The following is a 27,160-nucleotide window of genomic DNA, read 5'->3' on the forward strand; positions in this document are numbered from 1 at the left end:
AGTCTGCTTTCATATGATACCCTCCCTCACTGTGACAGCTGTTATCCCTACTACTTCCAAGACGAGTCACTCTTATCCGCCCTGTAACAATGGTTAATGTAATAACACCGATTAATGTAATAACTTTTCTAAATGTAATAACTTTTTGATTTTTTCATGTAATAAAGCCGGTTAATGTAATAACTTGGAAGATAACGCAATAAAATGTCGAAAGAGTAACATAATAATTTTTTTCCACTTAAAGGGATCGTTCACCCAAATTACAAAATGCACATTGGTTTCCTTACACTGTAAGCAGTCTATGGACAAGGTATGACAGCAATCGATGCTTTGGTTTAGTTTCCCTGGCATGGTTTCCACATGCAATTTTTTTAGCATTTGTGGCACAAATCCCATACTAGTCATGGTACGGATTTTAGCGTTTTATTCTCATCATGTTCAAAACATCTATAAGGGACTTTGTTGAGCTTCACAATCCATTTTAAATACTTTCTGAGGATTTGGACATGATGTGGACTAACACTCTTAGTTGTTAGTCTGTTGTTTCTTATTCTGAGCATTTGAATACATTAACATTTTTTTAATTGATTTTCAGTTTGCCTTAGATTACATTCAGTCTCTCTGTGTAGGAGAGCAACAGTAGCTTCCATGTTCCTCAGTTCTTCCACCTGACGCTTCGCAGATGTCAGTCTGGCTTCCGTGGCTCTTAGTTCTATCAGAAGGTTACACATGTCTGGCTGGCAGCTACTATTTGTCTTGTCTAGGGCAGGACTCTCTTGTACTTGGTTCTGTCGTGACATGACTTTCATTAATGTGATGATTGTTATTTATCAAATCAACTAACTATGTTTAACTGTTACTCAATTAAATTAATCATGTAACAATTAACTCATTAGTATTTGGGGCACCACGGAAGAAGTTGTTTAACGAGTTACCATCTCCTGAATTAAACACTAGATGATATATACATAAAATATATCGATAACAGTCATTTATTAATCATTACCTCATATCAGTCTCATTTTGAACATAGCAGACCTCTTGAATCTGCAAGAACCCCAGTCTTTTCTGATTATTCAGCTCTGCACAAATTGATTGAATTATGAGTTTAATAACTAACTAGATAATAACAAAGAATACACATACGCACTTACATGAGACAAAAGTCCCTAGTGGACTGACAAGATATGACGGCTTATTACGCAGAGATGGAGAAGGGGTGGGAAAAATAGAGAGATAGGGAAAAAGGGACGTTTATCATATATTTGGAAACTACGCTCACAATAACCATATATCTTGCACATGAGCTGCCTCCCGTTTGTGTAAGACACGCAATGTATTTACATGTAGATGTCTTTGTTCGTCGTCTCTCTGTTGAAACCATTCAATCCTTCTATGGGGAATGGCTCGATGGGTGTAAGGCTCTGGTTGTCCACTTGAGGTCACAATGTCCTTCTTCTTAGTTGTCCTGTCTCCAATGACCGTTTCCTCACAGCAGCTACTTAGCTGTACAAGTGACTGTCTGAAGTGAGCTTCTCGCCTCTTTTCTTCCTCGGGTAGATAGTCAAAGTTCCAAATCACTTTACACATGCAGCTGCAGACTGGCGTTGTTTCTGGTCTGGTAAGTTTATCTTCTTCACCTCATGTAGAGATTGAGAGTTCAGAGTTTCCAACTATTTCAACGTGTGGACCACGGTCACACATCTTCTGGCATAAAGGAATTAGTAAGGGTTCAGCTCCCGACCATTTTACACGCCAGCAGCAACCCAGCAATGTTTTGGTCTCACCATTTTCAGCCGTGTAGCCACCACGCCACGCTTTCTGGTCTGAATATGTTCATTCTTAACAAGTCCTTTTAAGCACTTGAAAAGGGTGGTTCCACCACACTGACACACTCTTCTGACCTCATTCGGGGCAGGCTTAGTTAAATGTGCAAAGGACATAAAAAAAAACATTATCTCATTAGAAAACCAAAATCACATTCCTATCATAACAACAATAGTTTCATCGTTCTTCATATTACATAGACAACATATTGGATAGAAACTTGACATAAACATTGTGTTTACTTTTCAGGTTACAGTATTTTCGTTATACATTTTTTAATGACATGACAAAATGAAAAATAATATGACATGATTTTTCTACATCTCCCCACTGACCATTTCCCAAATTCTTTATGTTGGAATTCTTGTTCCATTATCCAGAGTTTTTGGGTGGGCAACAGTCTTCTTGAGACAAAGGCATTCCTTTGGTTGATACTGAAGAGCAGAAGGGAGATTCCCCTCCTGCCTAATTTATGACAGAGTTTTAAGGTGTCAAACCCCCCCTCCTCCTCTCTTCTTCTGTGGGTGAGAGGGGGTCTGGCTATTGTCAGCCATTTGCCAAGCTGATTTGATGATTCTGCATGTTGCAACCCACCATAAAAACAACCACGGGATGTCGGTTGTGGATCATCGTTGCTGTCCCCCTCTGGTGGTTTCCCCTGGTAGGATTTCTGCAAGCTGCAGACCACCACAAGAATGGCCAGGGGATGTCCTGGTTGTGGATCGCCGTTCTGGACCCGTAATCCGGTTGTCCAGGTTGGTAGATCTAGGCAGTAACTTAGGCAGATGTTAACAATGCACACCACTCATGAAATAAATCATTACATTTCTTCCCCAAATGAGTGCTGTTGTGGCACTAACTGGTGGCTGTATGGGGAACTTGTTTGTGGCTCTATCACTTCCTAAGTGTCAAAGAAAATGGAACAAAAATGAACAAAACCACAAACAAAAGATATACAAAATATAGTTACCACACCTTAATCATCTAATTGGACTGTATTCTATATACGTCCACGGTCTTGGCTAAATTACTCTATCATGGCATTGTGTCTAATGTAATATCTAGGGCGTTCTTACTTAGCGGTGTGTTGCTTAGGGCACTATCCTAAGTTGATAACTACATGATAAGTCTACAGCTGTAAGGCACTAGCTCCGGACTGTCTACAGGGATGACCTTTTGGACCTCTGGGGAGAAACTGGTGATTAATGTAGCTTTAGAGTCAAAGGCCTCAGGATAAATTTCCAAGTTTACCAAGGCTGGTAATTCGCTTGGACCCTTAAGTGATCCTAGCATAAGTCCTCATTAAATATTCCATTGTACATGTGTGTTTATGCTTACACAAGCGCACATGCAAAGGAAAAGAACAAGTAAAGTATCATGGTTTCCATGTCAATGACTGGAGGTCAGTAAGAATTGATGTCAATCTCAAGACATATGTTAAGGGGACCTGTAGTGGTTTTACTTCAAGTCAATGTGTCATACACCATTGTAGTGGCGATAGGTATGAAGGAGTCTATTTCATAGCTATGTTATCCATGGAGGAGCTAACCTCACGACGGAAGTACTCTATAAGCACTGAACCAATCGTATGCCGGTGTGATCATGGTAGTGGTGTTATCATGGTTCATGACTTCTAATAACTTTCCTCCTGAATGAAGGGTTCTGTTTACAGTGGTTCTTCCTTTAAAAGTTTTGAGCTTATGCCGTGACCGTTTGTGGTAGATGGTGGCAGATTGTGGTAAATTGCGTCATTCTGGCACCTTTTTAAAAAACTTTTAAAAGAAGAACCACTGTATTTGTGGCATGTGTGTTAACCACAGTCAGAAGATTCCCTTCCCCGTGTTGCAATCTGCATGACTACTAACTCCTCTGTTGCTGTTATCAATGGCAATTCGAATTGTTAGGTCTCTAACCTTCTTACTGATTGTGGCTGGACTGACTGTTGCTGGCATTGGTACTAGTACCCAAGGGGACCAGCTAGCCTACCAATTCATTCCAAAATGTTATCCTACCGGAACACATGATTAGAGCATTTCACTAGTTGCATTCTAGTTGAGACTACACATGGCAAGGAATGATTATTGTTACCATTTTCTTTTGGAGTTGGAAAGTCCACTGGACTTCTTTTACAACCCGTGTGGTACACCTCAATGATATCTCAGATGAATTCTTAGGTTATCCCCGTCGAGGGGCTTGTCCGCTCCTCACTGTTGTCGTGGGGAAGTTTACAACTAGATTTGTTTCCTGCTCGGGCAACCTCGCACAGTGTTGCACGTAGTCTCAAACCCCCCCCAACGACCTCGAGGAGACTCATCATGGGCATGGGCTAGTATTCCCCCCTTTGTGTCTCGGGAACCCCACCAGTGTGTGTCCGAGGCACAAACGAAAAGGTTGGAGCCTTTGTATGAGTTGTCAGTAGCCGTGTTGTTATTAGATTGGCTGTATCCTTTCTACCAAATCTCCAGCTTATTGAAGCTTTTATTCCTGAAATGGACGCAGTGCTTGCGGAAGTGTCCGACGGACAAGAGAAGTTGATCTCAGCTACAGTATCGCATGACTTCAAGGAGAAGGGAAGTTGCTCATTCACAGAGACTGTTGGCTCGAAATCATGAAAATAATGGTCAATCAGGTTTGCTGATTGAATGTGACGAGATATCGTAATATCTCCTTGGGTCAGATTCTGCACCAAGAGGTTTCGAAACATATTTTTCCCAAGGGGTTCTGTCGACAGATACCCCTTGTGGATGACTGTGTTGCAGCTAGCGTTAGGAGAAGACAGTGTGGTCAGTGGAGACAGCACGATTACCTGTGACCATACTTGATTGGTTTTCCAATCCATTAGAGGGATCCAACTATCCATCAAGTCTGTTCCGAGCAGTAGTGGTACAGTTTCAAGGCTGGTAACACACAGGGTGAACAAGCGATACATCCTGGAAGTGTAGTTTCAGCATGAGTCTCAATATGAGAGGCGAGGTAGTCTGAGTGAAACCTCAAAGGGTAGTGTCTCTGGGTTCAAAGCCCTTTTGAGATCATTGAACAAGGTTTGAGAGATGAGCGATATTGTCGAGCCTGAATCAATTAGCGCATCACAGACTAAGCAGTCCTCCAGGACTGTTTCCAAGTATGGCCTTTTTGAGTTGCGTTTTGTGGACATATTTCCCACAAAGTGGAGTGGTTGTTTGCAACGACGTGATGTGTCTTTTGTGTTCATGGTGAAGACAAATTGACTAATCGGGGTTTGAGTGGAATTGGCTATTGTGATGTTTTTGTACTTTTGCTTTGCAACATTTGTATCAGAGTCTATAGACAAAGCCTGTGGACTTGTTTCTTGATCGAGCGAGCCCTGGATAGGGTCTTGAGTAAGAGCAGGAGTAATTTGATTGTTTCCGCCCTTGTTAATGGTGTTAATTCCGACGGACATGTTGTCCGGCAATTCCACGTCTAGTCATAGTGACTGATCTTTTTCCCCTTTCCCAAATTTTCCTCGCATTTGTACTTCTCTTAGCAAAGCTTCTAGAGAGTAATGGTCTAGGTTTCGGTCGTCATTGGACCTTTTGTTACCCTTGTTACCCTTGTGCTTTGACACTTTTGTATGGGTTAGGTGCAGGAACATAGCGATCAGGTTGATAGTAGCGGTAGTCGTTTCGCTGGCGACGTACTTTACAGGTATTTCGACTGCGGTGGGATTTGGTATCGTGGTTTCGTGGTAGAAACCGTTGTTGTGCATCATCTCTCAACACTCCAATACTTGATAACACATCCTCTAACTGGAGTGAGTGCCCCTGTTCAATTTTCAAACCCGAGATGTCAGGACTCTTAGCGGTGCGCACTTTTGATGCCTCAAAAGCTGCGCTAGCAAGTTCTCTGAGTTCTGAGATTGGCAAACCAAGGTGGGCTGTAGGGCCCAAGTAGTTAATGAAGTGAGGATACATGTTCGACAGAAACATTTGTTTGAATGGTAATAGCTCTTCCATTCTTGTTTCATGGAAGAGCTATTACCATGGGCTGAACGAAGCCCATGATAGTAAGCTTGTGGGTGTTCATTCCTAGCTTGTTTGACAGCGTTATCCAGCGAGCTGTCGTGTTCGCGAGTCCGGGACCACTGAATTCTATTTTCAAAGCCATGGAAAGTTTAGTGTAGTCGTTTTGTACGTTTTGCTGTTGTAAACCAATGAACCTCGTCACATGTCATTTCGACGTTCGCTTCAACAGGTAAAGCCTGTCAGAACCCGTAGCATTCGGGTAGCCATCCAAGGCGTCCTCTATGTCTGCTAAGTACGTCTCAGTGTCGTTTGGCTTCCCTGGAACGGGGTCAAAGATGTGGACGTTTTTTGACAATTTCGTCAAGGCATTCCGTGCAAAGTGTGTGGAGAGGGTTGGTTTCATCCTGTGGGGAAATTGCGGCCGAAAGGCCAAGAGAAGAAGCCAAGCGTTTGGCTTTGTAGGCGAGGAGGCGCCAAATGACTCTGTGCCAAATGGCCAAGAGGAGAAAACTGAGGGACCCCTGAGAGAGGCAAAGTCTGAAACCTTCTGTCATCTTCACTCCTTTGTGTACCGAGTTCCGGTTGCGAGCTAGGTTGCTTGGTGTGGTATTCTGCTGCACAGCAGCGTCCACTTGCGGGCTTAAAGTACTTATTTTAGACACATGAGCGTCACACTTGCTCCGTTCGGCCTCATACTTATCTGTCACGGTTTGCAGGTAGAGGTCTTGAGTATGGAGCGAAAGATTCAGTGATGAGATTTCCTCCGCTTGCTTAGAAATCAATATTTCCATCTTCATCACCTGATTTCTCTCATCATTCATTTGGTCAGCGACTTCAGTGAGGTCCACTGATTTGTCATCCAACTTGGCCATTGTGTTCATTAGCTGATCGTCTTTGGCCTGCAGCATTTGTACTAGAACAGTGTCCCTTTATATCAGCTGTTTCTTGCATGTGCTTCTGCTGTGCACTGCGGTACTGGACCGATGCCAATCTCTGATGGTGATACATCAGGGCTAAACTGGAGAGAACCTATACAACTCCTGCGCCCAATGGTTTAATTTGGAGGGCGTTTGTCGCAATATCTGCTGGTTTTCCGCTAATGGCATAGTTAGGTTTGATATCGCTGCTGAGGTCAGCGATCAATCCTTTTATGAGTGAGGGTTCACCAATTAGCGGGGGAATGGGGACATCTCAATTAACAGGTGTGCCTTGTTGTCAGGGTTGTGTGCAGAGATGTAGCGGAGTCAAGCGCAGGACACAGGTGTTGAGCAAAATAACGGCGTTTACTCAAGATATAAGCAAAAATTCCTCAAAGGGAATATAATAAACACACAAGCACTAACAACAAACACTAACAAAACAAACAATCACGGACAGAACAGAAATGAATGCCAGAGGGTTAAATAGGGAACATGATAGGGGAATTGAAACCAGGTGTGTGTAATACAGACAAAACAAAACGAAACTGAAAAATGGATCAGTGGTGACTAGAAAGCCGGTGACGTCGACCACCGAACACCACCCGAACAAGGAGAAGGGCCGACTTCGGCGGAAGTCGTGACACTTGTTAAAAGTACATTTGTAGGATTTCTTTCCTTCTTAATGCATTTGAGCCAATCAGTTGTGTTGTGACAAGTTAGGGGTGCTATACAGAAGATAGCCCTATTTGGTAAAAGACCAAGTCCCTATTATGGCAAGAACAGCTTAAATAAGCAAAGGGAAACAAAAGTCCATCATTACTTTAAGACATGAAGGTCAGTCAATCATGAAAATGTCAAGAACTTTTAACATTTCTTCAAGTGCAGTCGCAAAAACCATCAAGCGCTATGATGAAACCGACTCTCACGAGGACCGCCAGAGGAAAGGAAGACCCAGAGATACCTCTGCTGCAGAGGATAAGTTCATTAGAGTTAACTGCACCTCAGATTGCATCCCAAATAAATGCTTCACAGAGTTCAAGTAACAGACACATCAACTGTTCAGAGGAATCAGGCCTTCATGATCGAATTGCTACAAAGAAACCCCTACTAAAGGACACCAATTAGAAGAAGATACTGCCTTGGGCCAAGAAACACAAGCAATTGACATTAAACTGGTGGAAAGCTGTCCTTTGGTCTGATGAGTCCAAATTTGAGATGTTTGGTTCCAACCGCCGTGTCTTTGTGAGACACAGAGTAGGTGAACGGATGATCCTCTGCATGTGTGGTTCCCACCGTGAAGCATTAAGGAGGAGGTGTGATGGTGTGGGGGTGCTTTGCTGATGACACTGTCAGTGATTTATTTAGAATTCAAGGCACACTTAACCAGCTTGGCTACCACAGTATTGTGCAGCGATACGCCATCCCATCTGGTTTTCGCTTAGTGGGACTATCATTTGTTTTTCAACAGGACAATGACCCAACACACCTCCAGGCTGTGTAAGGGGTATTTGACCAAGAAGTAGAGGGATTGAGTGCTGCGTCAGATGACCTGGCCTCCACAATCACCCAACCAAAATCCAATTGAGATGGTTTGGGATGAGTTGGACTGCAGACTGAAGGAAAAGCAGCCAACAAGTGCTTAGCATATGTTGGAACTCCTTCAAGACTGTTGGAAAAGCATTCCAGGTGAAGCTGGTTGAGAGAATGCCAAGAGTGTGCAAAGCTGTCATCAAGGCAAATAGTGGCTACTTTGAAGAATCTCAAATATAAAATATATTTTGATTTGTTTAACACTTTTTTGGTTACTACCTGATTCCATGTGTTATTTTGTCACATGATTTATTTTGTGTACGGTTTCCTAGAAACAAGGGGTGGCACAACTAACCCTTTGGCACAACTTACCCCACTTTCCCCTACTCTGAAATATATAGGTTTTTAGTTTTAGTTGAATAGTCATTTAGTTAAATAGTAATATATTTTAAATTATTTATTTGTAATTTAATATTGTAGATTAAATGTGATATGTTTTTATTTATACATGTAATAGGACCAATAGATATGATTGGGACTAAGAAAAATGAAGTATTTTTCCCATTTTGGTAATAAAGGATTTCTCACTTCATTTGAATTTTTGTTTTGTTTTCCTGTCAGACCAGAATATTGGGTGCTTATTTTGAGTTGTGATCCTTCGCAAAAAATATCAACGCTGCAACGTGTTCAGTTGAATTTGTACAGTGGAGGATAAAAGGGTGTGTTATCATTTAAAACCACTAGAGGGACAGTTGTAGTTTGAGTCAAAGTAATCTGAGCAGCAAGGAACGTGCCAACCAACCTACAGTGTGCAGACGATGTGTTTCTCTCTGTCACAGGAAGAGGGCGCTGTTTCTTTACAGGTATGGGGTTTGATTGAGAGTGATTGATGAAAATGTCAGACTTAGATGTTGCAGATTCAAGATAACATCTACATCGATTTAAAATGAATATATACACAGAGTCTACAATACATTAAACAATTGTGCTTTCCATGACATAGACTGTATGGGTGGTCCCAGGAATCAAACACACTACCCTGGTACTTGAGCTACCAAGGACAACAACCCCGGAGCAATTATCGTTAACTGATAGCAAAAACAGTCAATTGGTTGTACATGTCTGCTGTGTGTTAGATTGTAAACTATTGTGTGCAAAGGAATCTTGTAGTAGCGGAAGGTAGATTTGTGTCGTAATGTTGTTCTTCCCTGCCAATGTGGGTCAAGGATATGACTAAGTCACCCAACTATGGTAAGTTGTGATACGATTCAACATTTGATACTTCATTACCGTACTAAATGAAATTGTTAGGGATTTGATTTAGTGCAGCTCAGTAAATACAGGGACAAAAATACACACATATACAGACCAATACAGGGATTGACATTAAAGGGGTTGCTACATTCATTTTTGGAATGAAAACGTAAGGATGTGCCTATTGGTTCTTGAAAAATATAACTTCGAAATGCCTCATGTACTTAGTTCAACTGTCATACCCCATCAGAACTCAAAATATAAGCTTGTTTTGACTCCAATATTTGTAAACAAACACTATTATAGCCTCAAAACATGGTTAAAACTATAATTTTGATATCATGGATGGTCAGTCCTTGATCCATCCATAATTATAAAAGTAATAATAGATACACAATGAGTAACGATAACTTGGCTATTTATACAAGGGGTACCAGTACCGAGTCAATGTGCAGCGGTACGAGGTAATTGAGGTAGCTATGTGCATACAGTATAACTAGGATTAAAGTGACAGATAGTAAACAGTAGCAGCAGCGTATGTGATGAGTCAAAAAGTTTGTGCAAAAAGGGTTCATGTGGGGCCTCCCAAGTGGCACAGTGGTCTAAGGCACTGCGACGCAGTGCTATCTGCGTCACTACAGATCCTGGTTTGATCCCAGGCTGTGTCGCAGCTGACCGGGAGCCCCATTGGCCCAGCTTCGTCCTAGGAAATCCTGTGGCGGGCCGGGTACAATGCACACTGACGCGGTCGCCAGGTGTACGGTGTTTCCTCTGACACATTGGTGTGGCTGGCTTCTGGGTGAAGCGAGCATTGTGTCAAGAAGCAGTGTGGCTTGGCTTTGGAGGATGCATGCCTCTCCTGAGTCCGTACAGGAGTTGCAGCGATGGGACAAGACTGTAACTACCAATTGGATATCATGAAAAAGGGGTAACAACTCAGGGTAGCTGTTTGAACTATTTAGCAGGCATCTGGCTTGGGGATAGAAGCTGTTCAGGCTCCTGTTGGTTCCAGACTTGGTGCATCGGTGCCGCTTGCCATGTGTTAGCAGAGAGAACAGTCTATGACCTGGGTGGCTTTTTGGGGCCTTCCTCTGCCACAGCATGGTATAGAGTTCCTGGATGGCATGGAGTTCAGCCCCAGTGATGTACTGGGCCGTACGCACTACCCTCAGTAGCGGCCTGCGCTTGGATGCTCTCGAACCGCTCCACTACAGCCCTGTCGATGTGAACGGGGGTCTGCTCGGCCCCATTCAGCCTCTTTGTTTTGCTGACGTTGAGGAAGAGGTTTTTATCCTGGCACAACACTGCCAGGTCTTTGATCTCCTCCCTACAGGCTGTCTCATTGTCGTTGGTGATCAGGGCCACCAACTTTGCGTCGTCAGCAAACTTAATGATGGTGGTGAAGTTGTGCGCGGCCATGCAGTAGTGGGTGAACAGTGAGTACAGGAGGGGACTAAGCACGCACCCCTAAAGGAGCCCCCGTGTTGAGGGTCAGAGTGGCGGATGTTTGTTGCCTACCCTCACCATCTGGGGGCCTCCCATCACGAAGTCCAGGATCCATTTGCAGTTATTTACCTGGAATCATAGAATCAGCAAAAATACAATTAAAATGTTATCTGGAGTTGGATTATATTTAGGCCTAGATTGTATCTATTGTATCTAACTTCATGATATTATTCTTATTTCCTTTTCTTTGCAATATAGTTTCCAAGCATATTTAATACGCAATGGAATAGAAGAAATCGGATCCATGAACAGGGTGCAGTGACTCGACACAATCTATTGTCTGAGTATCAGGCGTAGGTCCAACAATTGTTTCCACTCAATACACCCTCCCCGAAAGGCAGCACCTGAGGAGAGAAACAGGTTTCTCCATCCTTTCTCCCTCCTCGCCTCGCGAATGCTGTTTAAATAGCGGGTGATTGATAAAACGTATCGCCATTGGACATAAACATTACAAGTTGGAAATCGCAAATTCAACAATGAGTGGTTTGGAAGGAATCGGTGCCTAACTGCAAGCATTGCAAAGCAATCACTAGCCTGCTTTTCAGTGGAGTGGGTGTGTGGTCCCAAGTCTGGGTTTAAGGGTCTCTTTACCAAGCTTAAAAGGATAAACATTCAACATTGGCCATGCTGCCAATCCAGCATGACCTCTGCCATGCTCAAAACAACTGGAAACTCGGAACTGGGAAATCTCAGACTTCAGTGAGTTCGAGATAACTGGGAACTCTGAGGAAAACGAGCTCCGACTGGGAAAATACGTTTTAAACTGTCATCCAACTTTGAATTGCAAGTCGGGAATTCAGGCCTCTTTCTAGAGCTCCGACCTGAAGATCACTGACATCATCATGATTAGACCTTGTTTTTTCCCCTGAGTTCCCAGTTGTCTTGAAAGCACCATAAATCCAGAGAATGCCAGACTTTGATGACAAAGCTTGAAGACAAAATTTTCCCACACAGGACCGTCGTGCCACCTTCCTGTTCAAGTGAGCACAGCACAACAAGGTGAGTCCAAAAATGCCTTGTATGCTGCTTCATAAGTCATGTCATATGCCAGGGCGATACGAATGCTGTAGCTAAGAAAGTAATACTAAGTGTATGTTGTGTAGTAAGCTGTTAGTAGCCAATGTGCCTCATCCTAATAATTTGGTCCCTTTTCCCCCTCATCATTTTGCCTACTGTTCTGACTTGGTGGTGCACATGTAGCCTATAGCCTGTTTTAGAGAAATGTAATCATCGGATATTGTAAGAGCTTTCATTGTCTGCTTATATGCCCTCTTTATTAATCCTATAGTTCTGACTTGGCGTACAGGGAGAATACTGTAAAAACGGCCCATGTTCTGAATTCTGTCGCTGTACATTTAAAAAGTGCTGAACAAATAGTTGTATTGACTACGTCCGTCCTAGCTTGCTCATTAATGTCTTAATCGAAATTACGGATCGCCTCTTATCGGCTCGTCGTCCCCTTATGTCATAGTTTGTATATCTCAATTTTCAGTAGAAACCACATTTGTTTAACCCTCCTGTTGTGCTCGTTTCATGTTAATTAATTCTGTGTTCCTGGTCCAAAATGACCACCCCATTATAACTGATTATAAATCCATAATAATCCATATATTATCACCTAATTTTGTGTTAGATATTTTTATCAACTTAAGTTCTTGTGAACATTAGAAGTTTTTAACTTTCATTTGCTATTTATTGTCACGTTCGCTGAAATGAATATCGGACCAAGGCGCAGCGGATGTTGAGTTCCACATAATTTAATGAATAAAGTGAAATTTAGCGAAGACAAAAACAAATAAACAATAAACTAACAACGAACAGTGACTACAGAGATGCTACGTGCACTAACTCAAAACAATATCCCATAAAACATAGGTGGAAAAAATGCTACTTAAATATGATCCCCAATTAGAGACAACGATTACCAGCTGCCTCTAATTGGGATATCATACACAATCACCAACATAGAGAAACAAACCTAGAACCCCACATAGAAATAATAAACTAGACTAACCCCCCAGTCAGGCCCTGACCTACTCTACCATAGAAAATAAGGACTCTCTATGGTCAGGACGTGACATTTATGGCCTTTAGGCCTCATTGACCTGAGCTCATACAACTCGTTTTTGAGTAAAAAAAGCATAATGTATGGATTATTTTGAGTATAACAAATACTCAGATGAAACATATTGTGCTACTTATCACAGACTACATTGTGTCAAAGTTAAACAAAGACTCTCTCCTCCTCACCAGTGTCATGATCAAAGATATGATCAAGAGCCTCACATACAGTATATCGTTTGGTTATTGTGCTGCCACAGAATGAATTGTGAGCAAGGTCTCAAAAAAGCTTAATATACCAGAGCTGAGAGAAAAGTTCTATATATTATTGGAACAATGTTGCGATTGTTTGTGAGAATGCCAACAGGTGTGGTTCCTGTGGGGGAAAGATTCTATTGGGGAAAGGTTCCCGTGGGGGTTGCCATGGAAGCCAAGAAGGGGAGTGAGGTGTGTGTGCTCAAACACACATGCATGTGGGGGTCTGGGAGAGAAAGTGTGTCCATTTCATGAATGGGCATGTGCCTGAAATCAATTTTATACATTAATTTTGTAGTCTCACCCATTCATTTCAAACTTTTGATGGGGAACACCAAAGGTGTACAAAAGCTAAAATAAAACACTGAAATGTAATGAAAATCCTCAAAATGTATTTTGTGCGTTCAGATGCCCTGTGTGGACAAAGTCATGGAACCTTATGACAATCAGATTAAATTAACTACATTTTTCAGAGAGGAAACTTGTAAATCGGTCCAATTTGAACGGAACACTGCAAGTTTTTTTTTAAAAGGAAGTAAATGAGGCTGAATGAACTGTTTCACTGCCAGACAAGGCTCCGCTGATAGCCAGGTATAGCAGTGGTAAGGTGTTGGGACTCTGCTGTTGGGACAGCTTGTGGACACTGTTTGTCACCGTTATAATGCCATTCATGTATTGTTTACTGTAGTAGTGTGTTGTGTAGTGGCTTTGCTGGCATGCATCTAAAAAAAAAGTTTTTGTTTGCCCCACCAGATTTACATGGTAAACTCACCACTGCACAGAACCACACATCATTTGAAAACAAATCCAATTTTGATCAGCTCCCATATCTATTTTGTGAAACACCACAGTGTACCATCACAGCATCAAGATTTGTGACATGTTGCCTTTCACACTTCAACTATTTGCATATTGTTATGAGACTGTACACAGCCAGTGATATAACATTTGAAATGTCTCTATTCTTTTGAAACTTTTTTGAGTGTAATAGGCTATTTACCTTTCATTTCTGATTGTTTATTTCACTTTTGTTTATTATGTACTCCACTTGGTTTGGCAATGTAAACGTGTTTCCCATGCCAATAAAGAGAGAGAGAGAAAGAGAGAGAGAGAGAGATATTGATGGGTGGCTGGGTGGGGGATATTTTGGTGATGATGGTAGGCAGGGGTTAGGATAGCCTAGCCTACTACGAGGAGAGAGAGCCGAGCATGCAGGGTTTGTAGGCGGGGCCTAAACGGTAATCTCTTATATTGAAAACTCGAGCCGGTGGCTGGGAGAATTTGTATTTTATCCTGAATTTGAACAGTAGCCGCTGTAACCATCCATCCACCTCTTGCACCTGGCAATACACCTGCCGTTACCGACAACACTTGCACGAGACCTCCGGGCTTCACTAACGGTAAGAGGGAATTAATACATTTCACCGGCAGTGGCAGACATTTGGAGCACATTGGTGAGAATAGTCAAGATTATCGATCAGTCACGATAACGGTATCCATCCATGATCGATCATTATGATTTTGTTATAGTTGTCATATTTTAAATCATATTTTATTTCTAGGCCAAATTATGTTTTCATAGAAGGCACCTTATAGGCTACGTGTGATCGGGTATTCTGCATTGCCTTTCTATCTTGTCTCTCTAGCCTACCTAAACCTTTTCTCATATTCCGACCCGATTATTCCACTATCCCCATCCTATTCTAATCGGCCATTTTGTGTGGCCAAATTTAAGGAATTTACCCGAGAGACTGAGTTACAGCGGAGGGGATGGTAATGATAAAGCAATGAAACGATGTATAGACTACCCCGAAACTAGTCCATGGGCTACAATGCAGGTTTTATAGTCTACTGTGGGCCTATAGCATTATGGAATTGTGTGTCTGTCTGTATGTACTATAGTATAGGCAATGCGGATGAATGATGCCGATAGCCTATCTAATCGAATATGGACATGATCAAAGATTCATCCAATCACCGTTGAGGATGCAATCCTGGCGCTGTCACCACCATCACCCTCAGCCGAATATAATAAATGAATATAGTAATATGAAACAATAAAGATAACAAACATATGTTTATCAGATATCACCTTTCGGCATATCACTTTTGCGATATATTCATTTGTTAGGCTAGATCCAAAGATAGGCTATGCAGTTGCAGTCAGTATGGAATGCTGAAAGCCCCTGGAAAAGGAGTCGCATACATTTAGGTATAAAGGACAGATAGATGATGTGTGTGGGCGGATGGAAGCGGGGGATTTAGGGGGCAGGAGATGACATGCTACGATGAACAATTCCTTTATTCACAACATAGGCTATGTTGCATAAATATGCATCTGCGGCCGCAAAGCTATGGCACCAGTGAGGGAGCTGCTGAGCGGTGCGCGCGCCTCCGGTATGTGTACGTACAGCACGTGCTTGGATAGAGTCGTGACAGCTAGAATTCTTAGGTTCTCTAAACGTTGGTGCACGTGCGGCGCAATTTAGGTTATAGGCTATTTATCAGACTTTAGCTATAACAGCAATTCCTGTAATTATAGGTATAGGTTTAACTTAACATGTAAAGCATTCTAAGCAATGGTTATTTCCCAGCCTGTGACAGTTCCACCGTGCCCCGAATGCGCAGTTGGGTCGTGATTTATTCAAAGCCTGTTCTATTTCTCCACATTCCGTCTGGGTTCGGAAACTCGCTCACATTCGGCACGAGGAACTGTGGGAGATGGAGTGAGACTTCTAACCAACCTGCTCTTCTAACCTTCTAACCTGCCCATATAGTGCGCGTGCCGTGCGCCAAAGAGCGCGTGTGCGTGCGCTCGCATTTTTGCTCCTCTCTTCGGGAATGAAGAGGGAATGCATGCATACTTTGTGATCTGATTCCACTTGGCAGTTTGGAATTCGGGAATGAAAGAGGGGAGACATGACTGTGTACTCATGATTAAATGTATCAAGAGACAGTTGATGAGGGAGAAAGATCGGAATGCACAACATTGAGTAGGACAGATTCAGGGCATCAAGGCTTTCAAACTGTCCAACCTTTTATAGATATACAGACAGTTCTCTCTTTCTTATCCTACTCTTTGATTTCTGGTCTGTCTCTCGCTCTCATCTCTCGCTCTCTCTCTTTCACTGTCTCTCTGTGTCTCACTCTAGATAGATTTGGGATGGAGTGAAGTAAGTGAGTGTCGCAGCATTTTCAAAGGACATGCACGAAGGACTTGCTGAGCGTCCCACATGACACCCTGTTCCCTATGTAGTGCACTACTTTTGACTAGGGTCTGTAGGGTTCTGGTCAAAAGGAGGGAAATACATAAGGAAAAGGTTGCCATTTGGCACACAACCTGTGAGATTAATGAGCGTATAGGCGCTGGTGCGGCGGGCTGTCGTGGAAATTCAGTACTGAGAGAAACTTGGTCATTTTTTTCAAACAATCCTCTTAATTTAATATCGATTAATTATTGCAATAATGAGGCTGGTCGACCCCCCACTCTTGAGTGTTGGACTGAGTAACCTAACCCTTACACAAATGCAGAGTCCTGTATATAGCTGACACTAAGAATGCTTCATCGTGGTTGGTTCAACCACTTCATGCAGACCAAGGAGCATCATAAGCCACTCTGGGTTCATCCTGTCGTTATCTGCACGGGGAAGTGGTCTTAACCCCTCCCTGGCTTAGTTTCCCAGATGCAAGGATGATTTAGAGACGATGAGGAATTGTTCTAAACTCCTCCTGGCTATCTCTATCTCGGTTACACCGACCACATCTTGTCTATGGAATGCAGTCTTTAACGCATCTGTCAGCTCAAGCCATCTCTAGTGACCATACGCCCAGATTAGCTGCAGGGAACTAGGGTGGAGACCATAAAAACACAGACACTACTAGGACCGAAATGTCTTACTAATAGTTAAGTAAATAATTATTGAATATCCAACAAATCAGGTATGTATGCAATTTTTATATCACAGGGATCAGTGTGCGAATTACAGGTGGGGTGGGGGTCTCTTCTCTAAATGCAACAACAGTCAAACTTTGGGGAGTCTGTAAATAATGCTAATTTAACCATTCTCCCTTTTGTTTGAAATGCAATTTACCTGGGCATGAAAATGAAAGCTTATTCTAAATGAAACGAAGACCCCCACCTATATGTCATGCTGGAATTCTTTTGGAGTGGACGAATATGCGCAGGTAGCCTGCTTTTTGAAGTGATTTGTTTGACAATCAGATGAAAACATCATGACTGGTTGTGTTCATGCCACATTAAAAAGTCATTCATTTTTGCCTTTAAATTTCATGTCATTTACTATCAGGCCCATAAAAAAATTACACACTTAGTACAACAACTTAGTACCTGAAAAGTTTGAGCCCCCCCACCACCACGCACAACCCCCCCCCCCACACCCCTCTGCATCCGCTCTCCTTTTTATCCATTCACCCCTCATTCCTTCTATACACACACATTTGATTCCCCCCCCCTCCCCATCACATTCATCAACCCCCCCCCCCCCCACACAACCCTCCTCCCTCCCGTCCCTCTTAACCCAAAGGTTATTTTATTCAGACTCGCTGGGGTGCCCTCTATACCCACACAGGACTGAGTACGACCATGCAGTTTAATAAAGGCTTGACAACACAACACACACCACACACACACACACACACACACACACACACACACACACACACACACACACACACACACACACACACACACACACACACACACACACACACACACACACACACACACACACACACACACACACACACAACACACGACGACACACACACACACACACACACATATATTTTGGGGCGGCAGGTAGCCTAGTGGTTAGAGTGTTGGGCCAGTAACCGAAATGTTGCTAGATCAAATCCCTGAGCTGATAAGGAAAAAATCTGTCGTTCTGCCCCTGAACAAGGCAGTTAACCCACTGTTCCCCGGCAGGCTGTCATTGTAAATAAGAATTTGTTCTTAACTGACTTGCCTGGTTAAATTAAAAAAATTGTTGGTTGAAGTTCCTCATGTATTGCCTACACACTGATCTGAGATAAGTTCTGTGTTTTTCCACCCTAACGGTTAAGGTTAGGAGTGGGGGAGGTTAAGCTGATCCTAGATCTGTGTGGATTGGCTAACTCTCTTACCGGAGTGAGTGACAGATAGAGTTATGGGAAGGTAAGAGTGTTGATGAGTTCAGTGCAACAGCATCATCGTCAGCTATTCAGTCTTGTTAGTCTGTTGCTGCATTTGCTTGCTTGTGATGCAGACATTATTGTGATGCCGATCTGGGTCTTGTTCATTAGGCACAAAACGGAAGACAACAGACTGAAACAGGTAGGGACCTGTTACTTTTCCAATAAGAGATGTTAATTTCATTTTCCTTGCGTGTCCTAATAATCATGGTGATGCATGCCAGGGCATTTGTCCTGTGTCACCCACATTAGTATAATGGACCTCAAGGGAAACGGACTCATGCCTTCGTCATTCACAGCTGGATAAGAATAGCATGTTTGTTTCATAAGTGTTTTCCAAGACGTTTTCTTAACATAGAGATGCGAAAAGGGGTACTGTTTTGGTCGCACTCTCAAATTTGTCCTACTATCCCAGCTCATTGCATCAAACGGATGTCCGTTTTTGTTTAGGTTGATCAAATCAAATGTTATTTGTCACATGTTAGCGTGTTAGGGTTTGCTTGGTCCAGCGCAGCTCTAGTATGATGGGTGTCTATATTTCTGCAGCTCTAGAATTATGTGCGTCTGCATTTCTGCAGTTCTAGTATGATGTACAGGTAACTGCCAAAATAAAGGAAACACTTGAGTAAATGAGGAATACAAGGTATGTTTAAAGTAGGTACTTTCACACAGGTGTGGTTCCTGAGTTAATTAAGCAATTAAAACATCCCATCATGCTTAGGGTCATGTAAGAAAATGCCCAGTTGCTCATTATTCTTCGAACCATGGCTAGAAGAAGAGATCTCAGTGACTTTGAAAGAGGGGTCTCAAAGGAGCATAGAGGGTTTAAAGGGTGTGTGAGTGTGTGTGTGTGTCTCAGTCACCAGGTCTCAACCCAATTGAACACTTATGGGAGATTCTGGAGTGGCGCCTGAGAAAACCCTCAAATTATAGAATTTCTCGTGGAAGAAGGGTGTCGTATCCCTCCAAAAGAGTTCCAGACAAGGCGCATTGAAGCTGTTCTGGCGGTTTGTGGTGGCTCAATTCCCTATTAAGACACTTTATGTTAGTGTTTCCTTTATTTTGGCAGTTACCCGTAGGTCCATATTACTGCAGCCCTTCTAGTATGATCTAATATGTCTATATCAGTGGTTTCCAACCTTTTCTGTTCCGGGGACCACCAAAAACCTTCAAAAGCTGTTGAGGACCACCATCCATGGAGACGCAATCTTTTAAGCATAAAATATACTTGCGATCATATTTAGTGAATTTTTGCAGTGAATGTAACAAATGAAAGGCCTATTATTATTAGAAACAATTTGTATTGTGAAAAATAATGTAAAATTGCTTACAATGCCATTAATACTCCCAAATATGATTGTTTTTGGATGTTTGTTTTTTAATAATAAAATATATATATAAAAGAATTTGCAGACCAGCTGCAGTACTCCCGCAGACCATGTGTGAAAAACCATTGTTCTACTCAAGTATGATCTAATACATATATATTTTCTGCAGGATGTACATTTCTGTAGCTCTAGTATGATTTCCAAACCTAACCCAAGGATATTGTATGTAATTCTCCTTTAAAAAAACGTAGATAACCAGAGAGATGGGAAGAGGAAATTAGCCTTTTGAAATTATGCAATGTAAAACTGCCATATATCAGGATAATAAGTTTGGGATTTTGACAAAAAGTATAGGATGAGAGACAGATAGAGAGACAGAGAGAGAGAAAAAGAGAGAGAGATAGAGAGAGAGAAAGAAAGAGACAGAGAGAGAGAGAGACAGCAGGACATTAGAGAATGAGACATTTATATAAACAAGGAGACGTTCTGTAAAATGATGGGCTGATGAAGATGGGAGTAAAAAGAGGGGGAGTGGGAAATTTATACAAACGAGAGGAGGTACTGTACTCATGTTTGATGATGATGCCCTCAGACAACTGTTAAAACAGGCCACATATGGCGTTTTGATTACATGTAAACGTCATGTTCCATAGCGTGTGTGACGTCCTCTAGCGCAAAAATCATCTAACTGATTAGAAGCTGCCCATAGGCACATATCTAGGATCAGCTCAGGCAATCCCCAATCCTAACCCTAACCATTATAGGGGCAATGTCAAAACCGACTTCAGATCAGCTGCTCTGGGAGGGAAATACTGTACAGGGGAAATACAGTGTATAAATACGTCATGGGATTTTACCACAGAGAGTTATGTAAACACACAAGCATAAGCACATGGACTAGATCCAGAGGGAGGGAGTCAGATGAAAGAGACAAAGAGCGAGGGAGAGAAAGGGAGAGAGGGAGGGAGAGGGGATGAGGCTGCTGCCACGTGCGTTTGTTGTGTGTGTGTATGTTTTCGTGACAAAGAACGATAGAAAGAGATAGGGGCTACTACCCTCACGTTGCGCTGCCTATTGTGACGTATTTACAAAGACAAAACCGAACTGACACCAGGGGGATACCCTTTTACAATCACCTTGAAACAGTGCAGCAAAAGCCTTCATTAATGTAGCCTAATTCAGGAATCACGACGGATGTTCGGTATCTGCTTTGTGAAAAGTAAACGTCATCTCCAGTTGTAGATTGTGTTGATGCGTTCTCCCTATTCAGATGAGAGGACGGAGAAATGCATCGTGCCTATGCAAAATGATCACGCACGCACACACGTCTCGTGTGCTCGATGATGATGGGACGTATCGACGTGGCATTTTTACCTCACACGGATCGGCAGACACTGTTCACTGAATAAATCATCCAAGATTAGAAGTGTGCGTGTTTGCGTGTCTGTGAGTGTCTGTGTGTGTGTGTGTGTGTGTGTGAGTGTGAGTGTGAAAGAGAGAGCGAGAGAAAGATAGAGAATCCTCAATCTTACCCCGTAAGGTCTTCGAGAAAGAGAACAAGGAAGGTCATAGGTGAGTATTTGATCCAGAAATAGAAAATGTGAAGAGTGTTATGTGTAATAGGTTAATTAAAGGTGTGATCAGTAATTTCGTCGTCCCCTAAAGGTGTGATCTGTCGTTTCTTTGTCCCTTGTGTGGCCCACGGGATAAAATTGACAAAATCAAATGGAAATCTCAACCCCCCCCCACACACACACACAGTCACACACACACACACCACTCACCTGAGTTATAGGATAGGTTATCGTGTTGATATTGGACTTACACTGCAATAGCGTGAAGTACTGAGGTCACACTTATTGCATACCACTCTTTGTTTTGGCTCTCTAAAACTCGTAATAACTTGGCCTGCAGGCCTATCGCTCCAATCCTCTGTGTTTAGCAGAAGAGTCAGGACAGTAGCGTGTGTGTGTGTGTGATGGTGTGTCTGACAGTGTGTGTATGTATATGTGTGTGTGTGTGTGTGTTTGTGCACGTGTGCAAGTATGTGCTTGTGTGTGTGTGTGTGTGTGTGTGTGTGTGTGTGTAGTCAAGAGTATCATCACCACAACACTGTGACAGCAGCATTGTAAAGCCTAAATCCTCCTCTTCGCTGTCATCCTCTGTTGTCATGTGATCCAGTTAAGTCAGTGTCACTGCTGTTTCAAATGGATAGGACGAAAGAGAATGTCAGGGCAAATGGATTTACTTTATTCTATGCTTTCTTAGTCTATTCTATTCTATCATATTCCATCCTTTTCTATCCTATTCTATCCTATCCTATCATATTCCATCCTATTCTATCCTATCCTATTCTATTCTATCCTATTCCATCCTTTTCTATCCTATTCTATTCTAGCCTATCACATTCCATCCTATTCCATCCTATCCTATTCTATTCCATTCCATTATATTGTCCTATTCCATCCTATTATATTCTATCCTATTCTATTCCAGCCTATCCTATTCTATTCTATCCTATTCCATCATTTTCTGTCCTATTCTATTCTAGCCTATCACATTCCATCCTATTCCATCCTATCCTATCCTATTCCATTCCAATTCTATTCCATCCTATTCTATCCTATCCTATTCCATCATTTTCTATCCTATCCCATCCTATTCTATTCCATTCCATTCTATTGTCCTATTCCATCCTATTATATTCTATCCTATTCTGTTCTATTCCATCCTATTCTATCCTATTCCATCCTATTCAATCCTATTCTATCCTATTCTATCCTATCCTATTCCATCCTATTCTATTCCATCATATTCTATCCTATTCCATCCTACTCTGTCATATTCTATTATATCCTATTCTATCCTATCCTATTCCATCCTATTCTATCCTATTCTATTTCATCCTATTCTATCCTATTATATTCTATCCTATTATATTGTATCCTATTCTATGCTATTCTATTCTATCCTATTCTATATTGTTGTGAAATTGTTAGATATTACTGTTAGATATTACTGCACTGTTAGAGCTAGAAACACAAGCATTTCACTATACCCGTAATAACATCTGCTAAACATGTGTATGTGACAAATACAATTTGATTTGATTTGACACACTGTTTCTAAGAGATGGGAAGAAAGAAGAAATGGATTCCAATCTATTTAATTTATGCATATAGGCTTACTGTATACATTATGTGGTTTGAACATACACTATATATAAAAGTATGTGGACACCCCTTCAAATAAGGGAATTCGACGATTTCAGCCACACCCGTTGCTGACAGGTGTATACAATTGAGCACATAGTCATGCAATCTCCATAGACAAACATAGGCAGTAGAATGGCCTTACTGAAGAGCTCAGTGACTTTAAACGTGGCACCGTCATAGGATGCCACCTTTCCAACAAGTCAGTTCATCAAATTTCTGCCCTGCTAGAGCTGCCCCGGTCAACTGTAAGTGCTGTTATTGTGAAGTGGAGCAACAACGGCTCAGCCACACAAGCTCACAGAACGGGACCGCCGAGTGCTGAAGCCCGTAAAAATGGTCTGTTTTTGGTTGCAATACTCACCACCGAGTTCCAAACTGCCTCTGGAAGCAACAAGCCTAAGATCACCATACGCAATGCCAAGCGTCGGCTGGAGTGTTGTAAATTTCACCACCATTGGACTCTGGAGCAGTGGAAACACGTTCTCTGGAGTGATGGATCACGCTTCACCATCTGGCAGTCCAATGGACATATCTGGGTTTGGCTTATGCCAGGAGAACGCTACCTACCCGAATGCATAGTTCCAACTGTAAAGTTTGATGGAGCAGGAATAATGGTCTGGGGCTGTTTTTCATGGTTCAAACTAGGCCCCTTGGTTCCAGTGAAGGGAAATCTTAACACTACAACATACAATTACATTCTAGACGATTCTGTGCTTCCAACTTTGTGGCAACAGTTTGGGGAAGGCCCTTTCCTGTTTCAGCATGACAATGCCCCCGTGCACAAAGCGAGGTGCATACAGAAAGGGTTTGTCGAGATCGGTGTGGAAGAACTTGACTGGTTTGCGCAGAGCCCTGACCTCAACCCCATCAAACACCTTTGGGATGAATTGGAACGCCGGCCTCAAGCCAGGCCTAATCGCCCAACATCAGTGCCCAACCTCATCAATGCTGTTGTGGCAGAACGGAAGCATGTCCCCAAAGCAATGTTCCAACATCTAGTGGAAAGCCTTCCCAGAAGAGTGGAGGCTGTTGTAGTAGCAAAGGGGTGACCAACTCCATATTAATGCCCATGATTCTGGAATGAGACGTTCAACAAGCAGGTGTCCACATACTTTTGGTCATGGAGTGTGTCACTTGGTGCCTCTTTGGTCAGCATGTTTGCTTGCCTGCCAACCAAACGTCAGCAAGAACATCATGCAGAAACGACCTTCCCATCCTCTCTTCTCCTCCTTACACCATGCACCTCTGATAGGCTTTTGTGTTTCTGTAATGGACAGGTGTCTGTTTACACTCTTAGAAAAAAGGGTTCCACAACAGTTCTTCAGCTGTCCCCATAGGAGAACCGTTTTTGGTTCCAGGTTTGGTTCGGGTTCCATGTAGAACCCTCTGTGGAAAGGGTTCTATATTGAACCCAAAAGGGTTCTACCTAAAACCAAAAGGGTTCTACCTGGAACCAAAAAGGGTTCTCCCATGGGGACAGCCGGAAGAACCCTTTTAGGTTCTAGATAGTACATTTTGTCGTAAGAGTGTATCTGTGTAGTAATTATCTTTCTCATGTGATATTTAATTTCACCGAGGAGGTTAACAGATAGAAAAACGAGTGAAGTGTTCACGTGGGTCGTAGACAGTGGCGTGTGTGTGCGCGCGTGTGTGTATATGTGGACGGTCGATTGATTGGAAGGGCGCTGCTGAGGTGTGTATTGATGTCATGCTAAAGTCCATGTGGCAGTTAGTGATTCACTGTGTGTGTGGTGTGTGTGTGTGTGTGTGACACTGTCACTGCGCCCCCCCCTCCCCCTCCTCCCCCAGTGAGTTTATGGCACCATGCCTATGCATGCCAGTTGATGGAAAAGTACCAGTTAGAGACAGGGAGTGTGTTAGGTCTGGTGGGGCCAGACAGTGTTTTCTCTGTCCCAGGCAGGCGGCCTCCCTCCCTCCCTCCCCCAGCCCAGACACATCTCCCATCGACAGATTATCGGAAATGTCTGGCCCTGCTTCACTGCTTCAGCTAGAATCCTCATTCCCCCTGGGGCCAACTAACACTAACTGTCCATGCATGGGACAGAGAACACACACACAGATGGAGACAGAGATACACTCTTACACACAGAAATACACACTAAAAAAATATGAAAATGTATGCACTCACTACTGTAAGTCACTCTCGATACGAGTGTCTGCTAAATGACTAAAACGTAAATGTAAAATGTACACACATATTACACACGGACGGAGAAACGCGCACACATGGACACACACACGCATACGGATGCATACACACATGGACACACACCCAGGCTTTAACCACTCAATAATCTCTGCACCTTTCCGGAATACCTTTCCAACGACCTGAGCCCTCCTCTTCTCTCGCTCGTTTCGCCCCATTCTTTTCCCAAGCTCAGAAAAATGTGATTGTTTTCCCGAGTGAGCCAGTGTTTTCCCGAGGAATCCAGGGAAGCGGGTGAGGGGGAATTACCGAAGGGATTAGGGGGATAGGGGGTTGGCAGAGGGGGGCGCGCCACAGGGACGGATGCCAGTCGCCTCTCTCTGTGCCACATACAAACTGTTGCCAAACTGGACGGGCAAACTGGGCTGGCGTCCTGGCGGTGACCAGAAATCACATTAGTGCCGTCTGTGTGGTTAGGGGTTGTGTTGTCTGTGTTTTTCCTGACCAAGACCCCGTCCACTCTGGTCAAAACATTGGGATGTGGTAGTAAGTTAAGAGGTTATGGTTGTGTAGACTGCCTGACCAAGACCCTTTGAGGTTGACGTGTTTTGAGGCTACTTACTCTGTCTGACCAATGCCCATTGATGTTAAAGTTGACCTATTGATGTGAATTACAGAACAAGTGTTGTGAAGCATAAAGTATACAGGCATCTAAACAGTGTATGGGTGTAATAGGAATTGCCAGGACTGTAAATGGGGAAATGTAAGATCACTAAAGTTGCATATATTTGCATATATGCATATATTTATATAGTATTATACAGGGCGCATTTGGAAAAGAGACCTAGGTCTCAATAACATAAAGGTCAAAAAAGGTCAAAAAAAACAATAATAATAATATTTAGTTTAGAGTATTTAAACAATGTTTAGCATATTCATATAAATCATGTGTATTACATTGGGGTGACAGGTAGCCTAGTGGTTAGAGCCTTGGGCCTGTAACCGAAAGGTTGCTAGATCAAATCCCCAAGCTGACAAGGTAAAAATATGTTGTTCTGCCCCTGAACAAGGCAGTTGACCCACTATGCTTAGGCTGTCATTGTAAATAAGAATTTGTTCTTAACTGACTTGCCTACTTAAGTAAAGGTTAAATGGAAAATATACAGTTTATTAGGTACACCCATCTAGTACTGGGTCAGCCTCCAGAACAGCCTGAATTCTTCAGGGAATGGATTTGTTGCTCAATTGGTATCAAGGGACCTAACGTGTTCCAGGAAACCATTACACCGCCTGTACCATTGACACTAGACAGGATGGAGCCATAGACTCATGCTGCTTTTGCCAAATCCTGACTCTGCCATCAGCATGACACAACCCGTTGTGGTCGTCTGCTGCAATAGCCCATCCGTGACAATGACAGTCGAGTTGTGGGTTCCAAGATGCCATTCTGCACACCACTGTTGTACTGTGCCGTTATTTGCCTGTTTGTGGCCCCGCTGTTACTGTAGCTTGCACCATTCTTGCCTGTCTCCTTCGACTTCTCTCATCAACAAGCTGTTTTCGCCCAAATGACTGCCGCTGACTGGATGTTTTTTGTTTGTCGCACCATTCTCGGTAAACCCTAGAAAGACACTGTTGTGCGTGAAAAGCCCAGGAGGCCGTCCATTTCTGAGATTCTGGAACCGGCGCGCCTGGCAACGACGATCATACCACTGTCACTTAAGGTCACTTGTTTTGCCCATTCTGACGTTCAATCGAACGATAACTGAATGCGTCTATGCCTGTCTGCCTGCTTCATATAGAAAGCCACGGCCACACGACTCTGCTACGGTCTGTAGGAGCGAACCATTTTCGTGAACGAGGTGTTGTACCTAATAAACTGGCCATCGAGTGTATAAATATGCTAAACATTGTGTTATTCACA

General features: G+C 42.8%; 1 protein-coding gene across 1 annotated transcript in view; it reads left to right on the plus strand.

Annotated features, from left to right (window-relative positions):
* The first annotated feature begins 14,579 nt into the window (after window positions 1-14,579).
* nat16 (N-acetyltransferase 16) overlaps window positions 14,580-27,160 on the plus strand; it is a 30,694-nt gene continuing 18,113 nt past the window's right edge. The window contains exon 1 of the mRNA XM_023970782.2: window positions 14,580-14,736. The gene's annotated coding sequence lies outside the window, so the exon portion shown is untranslated. The remainder of the gene's footprint in view (window positions 14,737-27,160) is intronic.

Source organism: Salvelinus sp. IW2-2015, linkage group LG3 (assembly GCF_002910315.2).
Source record: "Salvelinus sp. IW2-2015 linkage group LG3, ASM291031v2, whole genome shotgun sequence".
NCBI classification, from domain to species: Eukaryota; Metazoa; Chordata; class Actinopteri; order Salmoniformes; family Salmonidae; genus Salvelinus; species Salvelinus sp. IW2-2015.